This window comes from Crinia signifera, chromosome 19, assembly GCF_055691185.1.
Source record: "Crinia signifera chromosome 19, ASM5569118v1, whole genome shotgun sequence".
NCBI classification, from domain to species: Eukaryota; Metazoa; Chordata; class Amphibia; order Anura; family Myobatrachidae; genus Crinia; species Crinia signifera.
The window spans coordinates 135,790,029-135,802,928 of NC_139226.1; the positions used below are offsets into that span (position 1 = coordinate 135,790,029).

The 12,900-nt window shown below is 40.8% G+C and overlaps 1 pseudogene; it reads left to right on the forward strand.

Annotated features, from left to right (window-relative positions):
* The first annotated feature begins 1,510 nt into the window (after window positions 1–1,510).
* Window positions 1,511–2,076, forward strand: LOC146042190 (thymosin beta-4-like; annotated as a pseudogene).
* Window positions 2,077–12,900: the final 10,824 nt, after the last annotated feature.

The window sequence follows — 12,900 nt, forward strand, 5'->3', positions numbered from 1 at the left end:
GCCCACCTTGTCTTTTTCCTTGTTGAGACTGACCTTTATTTGTGAAGTCAGCAGAAATCATTAGATGGTCAGCGCTGCTGAGGGGGCAATCTGCCGATTTGCGTCTTGCTACTGTACATTGCAGCACACTATCAGGTCAACTAGTGGTGTATAGTGCAAGGGGGTTAACTAATGGCCTTGCGGCCAGAAGTAATCGGGCGCCTGATAGGGTGTTGTGTCAAGCTGCTCCGGTACTTGTGTAGTTTCACGGCGCCACTAGATTGCATGCGATATAGCATGCGATTTGACATCTGATATCCCATGCGATATCGCATGCGATTTACTATCCAATTCATTACCCCACTATCCAAGTGGGCATAGAGTTTATTTTAAATAGCGTGGTGAGCGCAGCGAGCCACCGAGCCCGAAGCGTGGCGAGCGGACTCGGAATGTATTTGATGGAATTGCATGCAAATGGCATGCGATATCGTCAGTTGCTTTGAAACAACATCCGTGTCCGCTCTCCACGCTTCGGGCTCGGTGGCTCGCTGCGCTCGCGATCTAGTGGCGCCATGAAACTACACAAGTACCGCTGCTCCTGCTGGGGGACGTCAACCCATAAAGGATAGATACAAAAAACAAAAGGGTGGAGCGCTAAAAAAGGTGGATCAACTGGTTAATTGTAAAAAACAATATATATAATTTATTAAGTAAGTTGTATTTGATTAGCAAGTAATAAGGTATAAAAACATTTGTGACAAAAGGTTTGTTTACTTGTGTATTCCATTAAAATAATTATGGGTTGTATACTTAGTGGTATGGAGATCTCTTTGCACCTTGATAAAGAGGCCAGGCGGCCTTAAAACGTCGGCTACAAGCCATTGCCTTTGGTGTGGTAATTTATTTGTTTGAGTGCCGCTGCCAGGAACTGTATATGTATATATATATATTTATATATATAAATATATATATATATATACATATACAGAGAGAGAGAGGTGGCAGACCTAAAGTATATATATATCAAACACTTGTAACTTATATACATAATTAGTTTGAGGGAAAGTACTGATTATCATTTGTTAATTCTGGGTGTTGGAGCGCATGCCGTGCTCCAACTTCCGGTGTATGGAATGCATATGATACTCCTATTGTGCATCATTTCCGCCTCAGTGTCAGGGGGAGGCGGCAAGAGCGCTGTTCAGCCAGTGGAACGCAAGAGCGGAAGTGCTGTACGGCCAATGGACCGCAAAGCATTTCCTACTTGCGTGTCACCGAAGCTTAATGCTCTATGTGATCCATAGTATCTATAAGTTAGTTTATGGGTATCGGCAGCCAGACATTTTAAAATATTCATATAGGGCTAATATGATAGAAAGAGTCATACAATAAGAAAGGGGTTAGGTTTAAATAATAATAATACACAATAATAATGGCTAACGGACAGTGTAGTAATAAAGTCAAAACATGTGGATTTAACACTCAAGGCTGCTTCTGTGAGTATTGTTTCTGCTTGTGAGCTGTGTATTCCCGATCATCCTACAAAATGTCTGACAAACCAGATATGGCTGAGATTGAGAAAGAACAAGCTGAAGAAGACAGAAACGCAAGAGAAAAACCCACTTCCTTCTAAAGAAACAATTGAGCAAGAGAAGCAGGCGTGTGACTCCTAATGAAACCCATCACCCAAATATGCACTGTACATTCCACAAGCATTGCCTTCTTATTTTTCTTCTTTTAGCTGTTTAACTTTGTAAGAAATAACTAAGATACAAAGAGGTTGGAAAACGTTTACTGTGCTGCCCTGTTAAACAACAGAAAAGTTAAAGAACTACTGAACACTGAATGAAGGCGCTGCCTGGCTGGCTTTGGTTTTGGGAGCATGAGCGACCTTGCACGATGAAAGGCGAATCGGAGTGGAACTACAGAAGTAGAGTAACATGTGGTGATGCGTTGAAAGGAAAGCTGCCCCAAGGTCCGGCGAGCTGTAAAATGCGGTCAAATTGAGTGCCATTTTATTTGTTCAAAATGATTTGAATTATTGGAATGCACAATTTTTTTCAATATGCAAATAAAAAGTATAAAACAAAAAAAAAACATGTGGATTTAATAATACAATTGGAAATAGCAGACGATAGTAAATTATGATAACCTACAATAATAGTGCAATAGTCACAATACTGTTTAATACATTTTATAGCCAGATATTTTTTGATATGGTCAATGGAATTGTCATGGACTTCATGGAAATGCATGTGTGTGGAGCGCTTTTCTGATATAACGGAGGTGCTCCCCCATTCTAATTTAAAGGGTCTAGAAGTGTGTCCTATATAAGTGAGATTGCACTTGCATTCTACAATATAGACAACATTTTTGGTGTTACACGTTATGAAGTCCTTCATTACATGTTTAGTTCCATTCACAGTGACCTATTCTAATTTTCTAGAGCCACCCCACTTGGCTCCTCTGCATCCAAGACATTGTCCACATCTGTGGAGAACATTCATAAGGACATTACCTTCTTTCTTTTTAGTTGGGAGGGCACTCCTGACTAGTTTATTTTTCAAATTGGGTGCTTTTTTTATAGATGAATTGAGGTTTTTGGGGATCATTTTCCCTATGCTTGGGTCCATGTAGAGAATATTCCAGTGTTTTCTGAAAGAATTTTCTATGTACATATTTATGTTGAGCAGAAAAGTTTCTGATAATCGCCCATTCTGCCTTATTTATTTTTGTTACCCTGTGGGGGGTTGGGATCATTTGGTCTATTGCATTATGGTAGAAAGTCATTAGGTCGAATCCATTAGGTCGACATGCTAAAAGGTCGACATGATTCTAGGTCGACATGGGAAAAGGTCGACATGATTCTAGGTCGAAAGGTCATTAGTTCGACAGGTCATTAGTTCGACAAGGTCATTAGTTCGACATTGTCTATGTCGACATTCACAAGGTCGACATGGGGTTTTTCACTGTTTTTTTACCTGAATGTCAACACAGTCGACATGGACACAGTTTAAAGTGCACTGCATCCCCTCGCATCGCTCGCTGCGCTCGCTATGCGTCGGGCACGGTGCCTCGCTACGCTCGGCACACTATTTTATTCTCCCACCACGCCCTAGTGGATGGTAGGGCATGAAATACCGCCTGTCGGCACATGTTGGCTCAAAAAACAGTGAAAAACTCCATGTCGACCTTGTGAATGTCGACATAGACAATGTCGAACTAATGACCTTGTCGAACTAATGACCCGTCGAACTAATGACCTTTCGAACTAGAATCATGTCGACCTTTTCCCATGTCGACCTAGAGTCATGTCGACCTTTTAGCATGTCGACCTAATGGATTCGACCTAATGACTTTCTACCAAAATGCAGTAGACCAAATGACCGCATCCCCCTGTGGGATACTTTCCCTTGTTTCTAAAAGTGTTTTACGTTTGGTGCTATCCACCATTTCTCTTGCTTGCTTGCTTGCTTTATCACTTTCTCTTTGTACCCTCTAATACTGAATTTCTTCTCTAATTGATCTTCTTGTTTCTTATACAATTCTTCCCCAGTACAATTGCGTTTGGTCCTTTTCAGTTGACCTCCGGGAATAGAATTTAGCCAGTTATCATGATGACAACTGGTGCTTTCAATATAGGCCCCTGAGTCTGTGGGTTCCGGAAAAGTTTTGCTGCAAACAAGACCATCTTCAATAAAAATAGAAATATCTAAAAAGTCTATGACTTCACTAATATTAAAAGAAAGTTCAATATTTAAAATATTCGGATTGAGATATGTGCAAAAGGCTTGTAATGACTCCCGTCCACCTTTCCAAAGGAACAGACTGTCATCAAAGTAACGTCTCTAAGACACCAGGTTCAGCCCAAAGGTGTTGTGGGACCAGATGAAATCTAGTTCCCACTTCCCCATAAAGATGTTAGTGTAGCTCGGGGCAAACCTGGTGCCCATTGCCATAGCCACTTTCTGCATGTAATAGGTATCAATGAACATAAAATGATTATTCATAAGAATACATATGTTACCCTCTATGAGAAATCTATGTAAGAGTTCTTCAAGGGTACTTTTTAAAAGGGCTTCAGTACATGGCTGGATTCCTGCCTCATGGTCTATTATTGTATATAACAATTTAACATCCGCTGTCACTAGGATGTAATCCTCCTCCCACTGGACCGTGGATAGGAATTTTAACAAATCCTTAGTGTCTTTTAGATGTGACGCATTTTCTAATGCCAGAGAAAAAAAGAAAAAAGTAGAAAAAAGCAAAGCCTGATTTAGTGCTTTCAAAATTGCGCAAGGTACGCCTTGCTCGCACCTGACCACACAATACAGTATAAAAATGGTAACGTTGTAGCGTTCTTTTCTGGTGTAAAGGTCCTAAGAACACAAAATCAGAACTGGAAATATGTATTATTTATTCCTAGTAATACTACAGAGCTTTAGTGATAAAAATGGTTACAAGATATTACAATGATTTTGAAAGTACACACATGGATACAACTCAAATAAAATAAAATAAAGGGAAAAAAGACAGAACTGTATCTTACACCCAAGAACTTATTCTGTAGTGGGGGGGTCTCCACATTAAATCTCTAGTCACTTCCAGGTAGCTTGCTGTTCCCCCAAGAAGTAACACTCAAACATTGACAAGAGAGACAGTTATACCTGCAGGCTCCTTCATCCCTCCCACCCTTTAGATTTTGACCATTTTCTTGCTGGAAACTACGGAATGTCCCTGGTTGATTGAAGAATTGGTCCACTGCTTTGAAGTGGTTTGTATGCATTCCACAAGTGATGAGACCTTTAGTGGAAGGGCGGAGCACCTTTGGCCTGTTGGCTGGTAACTAATTCTCTAACCCCCAATCTGGTTTATAAGAGGTCTCAAATCTTATCTGACATCCTAACTTCAGAGAACTATACAGATGGTCAGACAACCCCCCCCCCCCCCCCCCTTAGGTCACATTAAGTTTACACACATAATAGTAGCAGACATGTTTTACAAACAATACCAGAAATACATTGATCTCACACCAAATAATAACAGGAGGCATGTTTGATCGCGACAATAATGATTACTCAATATTCTATATATTTGTTTAATAAACTTTATCTATGTCACATGATAAGAGCTGCACAGTCTGTAAGATTTAGTACATGCCTGAGGGTTATAGAAGGTAAGAATAACTACAAGGTAAGAATAACTAGAGTAGAGCAGTTGTTATTAGGAAACATTTGAAGGAATCATCCAGACAATGGCCACCACTCAAAGCACCATATAAACACTAGGCGATATAGTAAAAGATTTGGCTGAAAAGGGCCTTTCTGAGCGATATCTTTTACTATATTGCCTAGTATGTACTCTAAATATTGTTAACGATGCATGCTCCCACACATCATTCATGACCCCCTCCAATGCCCATGTTCAGATTAGGGAGGTCCTTATTTATGATGGCCATTGCACCCCCCTCGGATCAAGATGTTTTGCCCAAGTTACACATACAGCACAACTCAGCCAATGTAACACAAAACTGCTCCGTAAACTCTGACATTTTTAGAGCTGGTTTGTTTGGGTGAGTTATAATCAGCAATGTTTACATTAACTTACAAGTTCAAAATGAGAGCACATTTGTAATAAATATTATAAAAAATATTTCTAACTTTAAATTTACAAGATATACTTTGATTTGTCAAAATAGCTCATGTACGGTACACATATTGTTTCCATTTTGTTACCCGTTAAATTCGTGTTATGCCCATTGGGACGCTAAGTAGAAGCACAAATAGCTTTTTCTGACTAAATATGATATACAGCATGCCTATATTCTGCATGTTCTTGAAGATTAAATGACTAAATATGATATACAACATGCCTATATTCTGCATGTTCTTGAAGATTAAATGACCAAATATGATATACAGCATGCCTATATTCTGCATGATCTTGAAGATTAAATGACTAAATATGATATACAGCATGCCTATATTCTGCATGATCTTGAAGATTAAATGACTAAATATGATATACAGCATGCCTATATTCTGCATGTTCTTGAAGATTAAATGACTAAATATGATATACAGCATGCCTATATTCTGCATGTTCTTGAAGATTAAATGACTAAATATGATATACAGCATGCCTATATTCTGCATGTTCTTGAAGATTAAATGACTAAATATGATATACAGCATGCCTATATTCTGCATGTTCTTGAAGATTAAATGCACTGATACAGTGTTTCCGAAGGGAAACAGTGTTACATTATTTGTTATGCACATACATGACATGAAGTGGCAGAATTCAGATACCTCAGTAAGCAGTGGCCTTTCCACTGGTGGCAGATCTATCTGGGATACTGTGTTTATAACCGCGCTGTAAAGTACAGCAGTTGGCAGCTTCCTATATTAAATGGTATTTAATGTCAGTTAAAATGTTATTTAGGAGCGATCTTTTGTAATGAAATAAAAATAGTGATAAGAATAACGTAATTATATAATATATATGTAAAATAAAATAAAATGTGGCAAAAAAAAAAGGGAGTTACTTTAAAATGTTTACACTCTTTTGAGCGATTATTTTGATATTTGGTAGTGTGGTTTTCCTTCAGGTAGAAACATAGAAACATAGAATTTGACGGCAGATAAGAACCATTTGGCCCATCTAGTCTGCCCCTTTTTTTTACCCTTCAGGTAATCTCAATCCTTTTTAATCCTTATTTATTTGTAAGGATATTTATATGCCTATCCAAAGCATGTTTAAATTGTTCTACTGTCTTAGCCTCTACCACCTCTGACGGGAGGCTATTCCACTTATCCACTACCCTTTCTGTGAAGTAATTCTTTCTAACATTTCCCCTGAACCTACTTCCCTCCAGTTTCAGTGCATGTCCTCGTGTTCTATTACTTCTTTTCCTTTGAAGAAAATTTCCCTCCTGTACTATGTTAAAACCCTTGATATATTTGAATATTTCTATCATGTCCCCCCTTTCCCTTCTCTGCTCCAAACTATACATGTTAAGATCTTTTAGTCTATCCAGGTAAGTTTTGTGATGTAGGCCATGCACCATTTTAGGTGCCCTTCTTTGTGCACTCTCCAATGTATTTATATCCTTCTGAAGATACGGTTTCCAGAACTGGACACAGTATTCCAGATGAGGCCGTACCAATGACCTATAAAGTGGCATTATTACGTCTTTTTTTCTGCTACTGATGCCTCTCCCTATGCAACCAAGCATCTGACTAGCCTTCCTCATTGCTTTGTTACATTGCCTACCTGCCTTTAAGTCACTTGAAATAGTGACTCCTAGATCTCTTTCCTCCTCAGTAGTTTCCATTATAGTACCCTTGATACTATATTGAGCCTTTTGGGTTTTTGAGTCCCAAGTGCATAATTTTGCATTTTTTAGCATTAAGCTGTAGTTGCCATGCTCAAGTTTACTTAGATCATCAGTCATTTGATTTACCCCTCCTGGTGTGTCTACTCTGTTGCATATCTTTGTGTCATCTGCAAAAAGGCATACTTTCCCTTCAATACCAATTGCAATGTCACTAACAAAGATATTAAAGAGCACTGGTCCAAGTACAGATCCCTGGGGTACTCCACTGGTAAAATGTCCCTCCATAGAATGCACTCAATTTACTACAACTGTCTGTTTCCTATCCTGCAACCAGGTTCTTATCCATTTAATTGTTTTATAATCCAATCCCACACTTTCAAGTTTATTTCTTCTACGATCCCCATGGCAGCCAAGACCTTGGGATTTCATCCCTCTCCTACTAGTTAGACAGGCTGTTTTTTTCCTAGGACCTCCCCCTTCCAGTATAAATCCCAGCTCCTCCCTATCCGCCTTGTCTTTTTTTCCGGTCTCCTTTATTTAGTTAGAGGTAGGCAGAGCAGGTTTTTTTTTTTTTTATGGAGCTTACCTTAGGATACAGGGAGCACTCTGGGGAATAAGGCGATATGGGAGCGTGGACCAAGAGGTTTTCTGCCCATCTTGAAACACTGGAAGCGTGGCCAAGTATGAGTCCTGTCCAGGAGAAAGAGGTAAGGAGCGCCGTTATGGGTAGTCTCCAGCGTCTCAGCACACCGGCGGTAAGCAGAGTTTCAGCGTGGCCGGGACTTCCGGATCGCGCTGAACGGACTATAGCTCCCAGAATGCATTGCGTTACACGCGACTTCCGGGAGCAGGTTATATGGCTTACGGCGGGTAAACTACAGATCCCATAAGCACACGTGCGTGACGCACTTCCGGCCTGGACGCCGTGGGGAAAATCAGCGTGCAAGCTATTTAAACCTTGGGAGTGTAAGCAGCAGCATGCAGGTAGCTGCTGAAGGAAAGACTGCTGCACTTGGGAAATTGGAGTCAGTGTTAAGGTACCTCCTTTTATATCAGTGTTTTTTCTCTATGGCAAGATTACAAAGTCTGGACTTCTAGGCTTTAATATACTATATCCTCCTTAGGATTGATTGCTATTTGCTACGTTATGGATATGCCTTCCCCTCCTAGGACAGATAGTGTCCCTGTGAGGTAAGCTCCACTATTTTTTCTGATTTAAGAAAATAGGGTTTTATTTTCAGCATTTAGTGACAGGGTTCTTATTATCTTATAGTGAGCCTGCCAATCCACCGCCAAAGAAGAAAATTGCAAAAAAGAAAAATATTGATAAGAAATGTATTGTCTGTGATGCAGCCTTTTCTGGACCCCAGAATAAGTCATTATGCGATGTCTGTGATGTCCAGCCAGTTTCCACTCCGGGACATTCAAAGGTCTTACTAGACTTAATGGAATGGATGAAAAGTTCATTTGTATCCAAGGAGGAATACTTGGGAACACAAAATAAAAGATCAAGGGATCAGGCTGACTTAAATGATGATGGTTCCTCAGAGGAGAATCCAGATCCGGATTATGTTTCCTCTGAAGAATCAGGTGAAATTAAAGAGGAAGTTAGAAGTTTCAGTTTTGAGAAGGTGGAGAGTATTCTCAAGGCGATATACAAAAGTATGAACTTTAAGGAACCTGTTACTGCTGATGATGATGAGAACATTCTATTCGAAGATAGATCCAAAAAAGGTAGACATTTTCCCATCCATAAGGTGATGAAGGATCTTATTACAAAGGAATGGTCCAATTTAGACAAAAGACAGGAAAAGTTGTCTAGGATAGACCGAACGTATCCTATTAAAGATGATACCTTTCTTAATTGGTGCTCTCTGCCCAAGGTGGATGCCGCGGTGGCGGAGCTCACCTCTAAAACCACATTACCTCTTGAAGATGGAGCATCCTTCAAAGATCCTATGGATAGAAGGATGGAGGGAGCCTTCAGAAAACTTCACTTTTCATCAGCAGTATCTCTTAAAGCCGGAGTATCAGTGGCATCCGTCTCTAGAGCCCTAAGACTGTGGGGAACAGAATTACACTCAGATATAGAGGAAAGAATCTCCAAGCAATATTTGTTAAAAAAGCTGGAAACTATGCAGAAAGCAACAGAATTTATCTGTGAGGCTTCATTAGACGTGGTGTCCTTTGCAGCTAGATCTATGGCTGCAGGGGTTACGGCTAGAAGGGCCCTTTGGCTAAGATCTTGGGCAGCAGATGCTAACTCAAAAAATAGACTGGTGGCTCTTCCCTTTGAAGGTTCTCATTTATTTGGATCCAAGTTAGATGCATTGATACACAGACTTACCGGGGGTAAACCTCTGAAATTACCCCAAGACAAAAGAAATAAATTCCCGTATCCGACTTCCTCCAGACAACAATATAGAGAAGCGAAATCTTACAGACCAGGTAGGCCTTATGGTCAGAGAGGTTCCTTTCCTTCATCAAGGCATTCCTTTCGGCAGTCCACAAGAAGAGGTTTCCGTCAATGACAGCCACAGTGTCCTCGAGGTAGGGGCCCGTCTACTCCAATTTGCCAGCCTCTAGGAGGAATTGATTCAAGACAGATGGGTGATGAACATTATCAGAGAAGGATATGAAATAGAGTTCCTAAAGAGACCAACAAAGGATATCTTTTGGGAGTCAAGAAGACCCAAGAAAGTTATGGAGAGGTTAGAGCTAAAGAAACTGATAGTCCATCTGAAGGAAATCAAAGCAATAGAATCAGTTCCAGTCAGCCAAGAAAAGAAAGGATTCTACTCAAACATTTTCCTGGTAAAGAAAAGCACGGGGAACTATCGCACCATTCTCGATCTGAAAAGACTGAACGGGTTTATAAATGTAAAAAAATTCAGGATGGAAACTCTGAAGACCATTCTGGCAGGAATAGAGAGGGGAGATCTCATGGTCTCATTGGATCTAAAAGATGCGTATTATCACGTACCAGTCAAGATACAGGACAGGAAGTATCTGAGATTCTTTGTAATAAAGGAACATTTCCAATTTACATGTCTGCCCTTTGGGCTAGCCACATCTCCTCGGGTATTTACAAAAGTACTAGTCACGGTCATTGCTGTTCTAAGAAAAAAGAAGATCCATATCTGGCCTTACCTAGACGATCTGCTGATAGCAGCTTCATCAAGAGACAAACTCCTGAGGGACCTGGATATAGTGATGGGCTTGCTTCAGAATCTTGGTTGGGTAATAAACTTTCAGAAAAGCCAGCTAAATCCAACAAAAGCTATACAGTTTCTAGGTGTCCTGATAGACTTAGGGGAATTCGAAATTCGTCTGTCAGGAGAGAGATGCCAAAAGATCAGGTCTCTAGCAGAAGATATTATGGAGATGGAAGCTGTTCAGTTAAGGGTGTGCCTCCAACTACTGGGGATGATGATGTCCGCCATAGTTACCATGCCGTGGGCCCACTGGAGACTAAGAAAATTTCAGTGGGCATTGCTTCCCTTCATCAAAAGAAAATATCCACTGACAAAAGTTATCAGACTGGAGGTATCGGTGAAGAATTCACTGTTATGGTGGATAGACCAAGAGATGGAGAACAGAGCAGTATCCTTAGATCTCCCCAGGTTTCTTGTAGTTACAACAGACGCAAGTGCTCAAGGTTGGGGAGCCCACATGGAAGATCAAACCATCCAGGGGTTATGGACAAAAGTGGAAGGTCAGAGATCTTCAAACTGGAGAGAAGCAGAGGCAGTTTGGAGAACTATGATGGGTCTGCAACACAGAATCAGAAAGAAACATCTAAGAGTCTTCTCAAACAACATGACGGTGGTGTCACACATCAACCACCAAGGTGGCACAAGGAGCAAGGCATTGATGTCGGTGATGTCAAACATTCTAGCGTGGGCAGAGGAGAATGTCCTATTTCTCACAGCAGTTCACGTGCCAGGGAAAGAAAACGTGATAGCGGACTTCCTGAGCAGAAGCGAAATCCTCCCAGGAGAATGGGAGTTGAATGGGGAAGTGTTCCAGCAGATAGTCGAACAGTTTGGGGAACCAGATGTAGATTTGATGGCGACAAACATCAACAAGAAGGTAAGAAAATACTTTTCAAGGTATTATCTGCCCTAAACTGCAGCAGTGGACGCGTTTTCAGTACAGTGGACCTGTCAACTGGGCTACATTTTTCCACCCTTTCCGCTGATCCACAGGGTGTTAAAGAAGATAATACAGGAAGAGGTAACAGTCATAATGATAATTCCTTTTTGGCCGAGAAGGTCCTGGTTTGCGACAGTTCTGAAACTATCAATACAGGAGCCTTTAACTCTTCCAGCAATTCCAAACCTCCTTGTTCAAGGACCGGTGAACCATCCAAATCCAGAGATATTATCGCTAAAGGCCTGGAAATTGAGAGGAAGCTGTTAAGAGAAGAAGGTCTTTCAGAGCAAGTTACATCTTTACTGTTGCAGGCCAGGAAAGAGGTGTCATCATTGGCTTACTATCGAGTATGGCTGGCATTTATTAGCTGGAGGGGCTCAGAGGAGAGAATTGAGCAGTCTTCTATTCCTGAAATACTACAATTTCTATTCAGAGGATATTCGTCAGGTCTGGCCCTGTCTACTTTAAAGGTACAAATTTCGGCATTAAGCATCCTGCTTAACAAAAGGTTGACAGAAGAGACTCTTAGTAGGAAATTCTGCAATGCAGTCAAGAGAATGAGACCCACAGTGAGATCTCTGGTTGCTCAGTGGGATCTTAATTTAGTGCTGAACTCTCTCATGAGAGAACCATTTGAACCTCTAGCAGAGACTTCCTTAAAATTTCTTACATGGAAAATCATGTTTCTTGTCGCAATTACCTCCGTGAGGAGAATAAGCGAACTTCAAGCTCTCTACATAGAGGAACCTTATTTGAAAATCTTCACCGACCGGGTGGTGTTGAGAACACACCCAGATTTCCTACCAAAGGTAATCAGTACGTTCCACCTCAATCAGGAGATTACGCTGCCAGCATTTCACTCAAGTCCAAAGGATGGAAAAGAGGAAGAATGGCACACGTTAGACCTGGTGAGGGGTATCACCATTTATCTGGAGCGTATTAAAGAAGTCAGAAAATCTAAGAAACTATTTGTTATCCCAGAAGGGGTAAGGAAAGGTTTATCACCATCTAAACAGACTATGGCTAGATGGATCAGGGAGCTGATCGAATTTGTCTATAAGCAGGAAGACAAAGAGATTCCAGGTATTATAAAGGCTCACTCCACCAGGGCGATGGCGACTTCATGGGCAAGGAAGGCTCAAGCATCAGTTAAAGATATCTGCGGTGCAGCAACCTGGTCGTCCATTCATACATTTACAAGGCATTATGCTCTTAATGTTTCTAAATCTTGCTTTGGAGATCAAGTGCTTCAAAGTGCCCTTGAAGAATAAAATTATTCTTGCATACCATTTGTGTCCCTCCCTCTTCTTGCTTTGGTATTATCCCAAGGTCTTGGCTGCCATGGGGATCGTAGAAGAAAACTGCGGATTATACTCACCGATAATTCCGTTTCTTCCTAGAGATCCCATGGCAGCCATTAGTTTTTC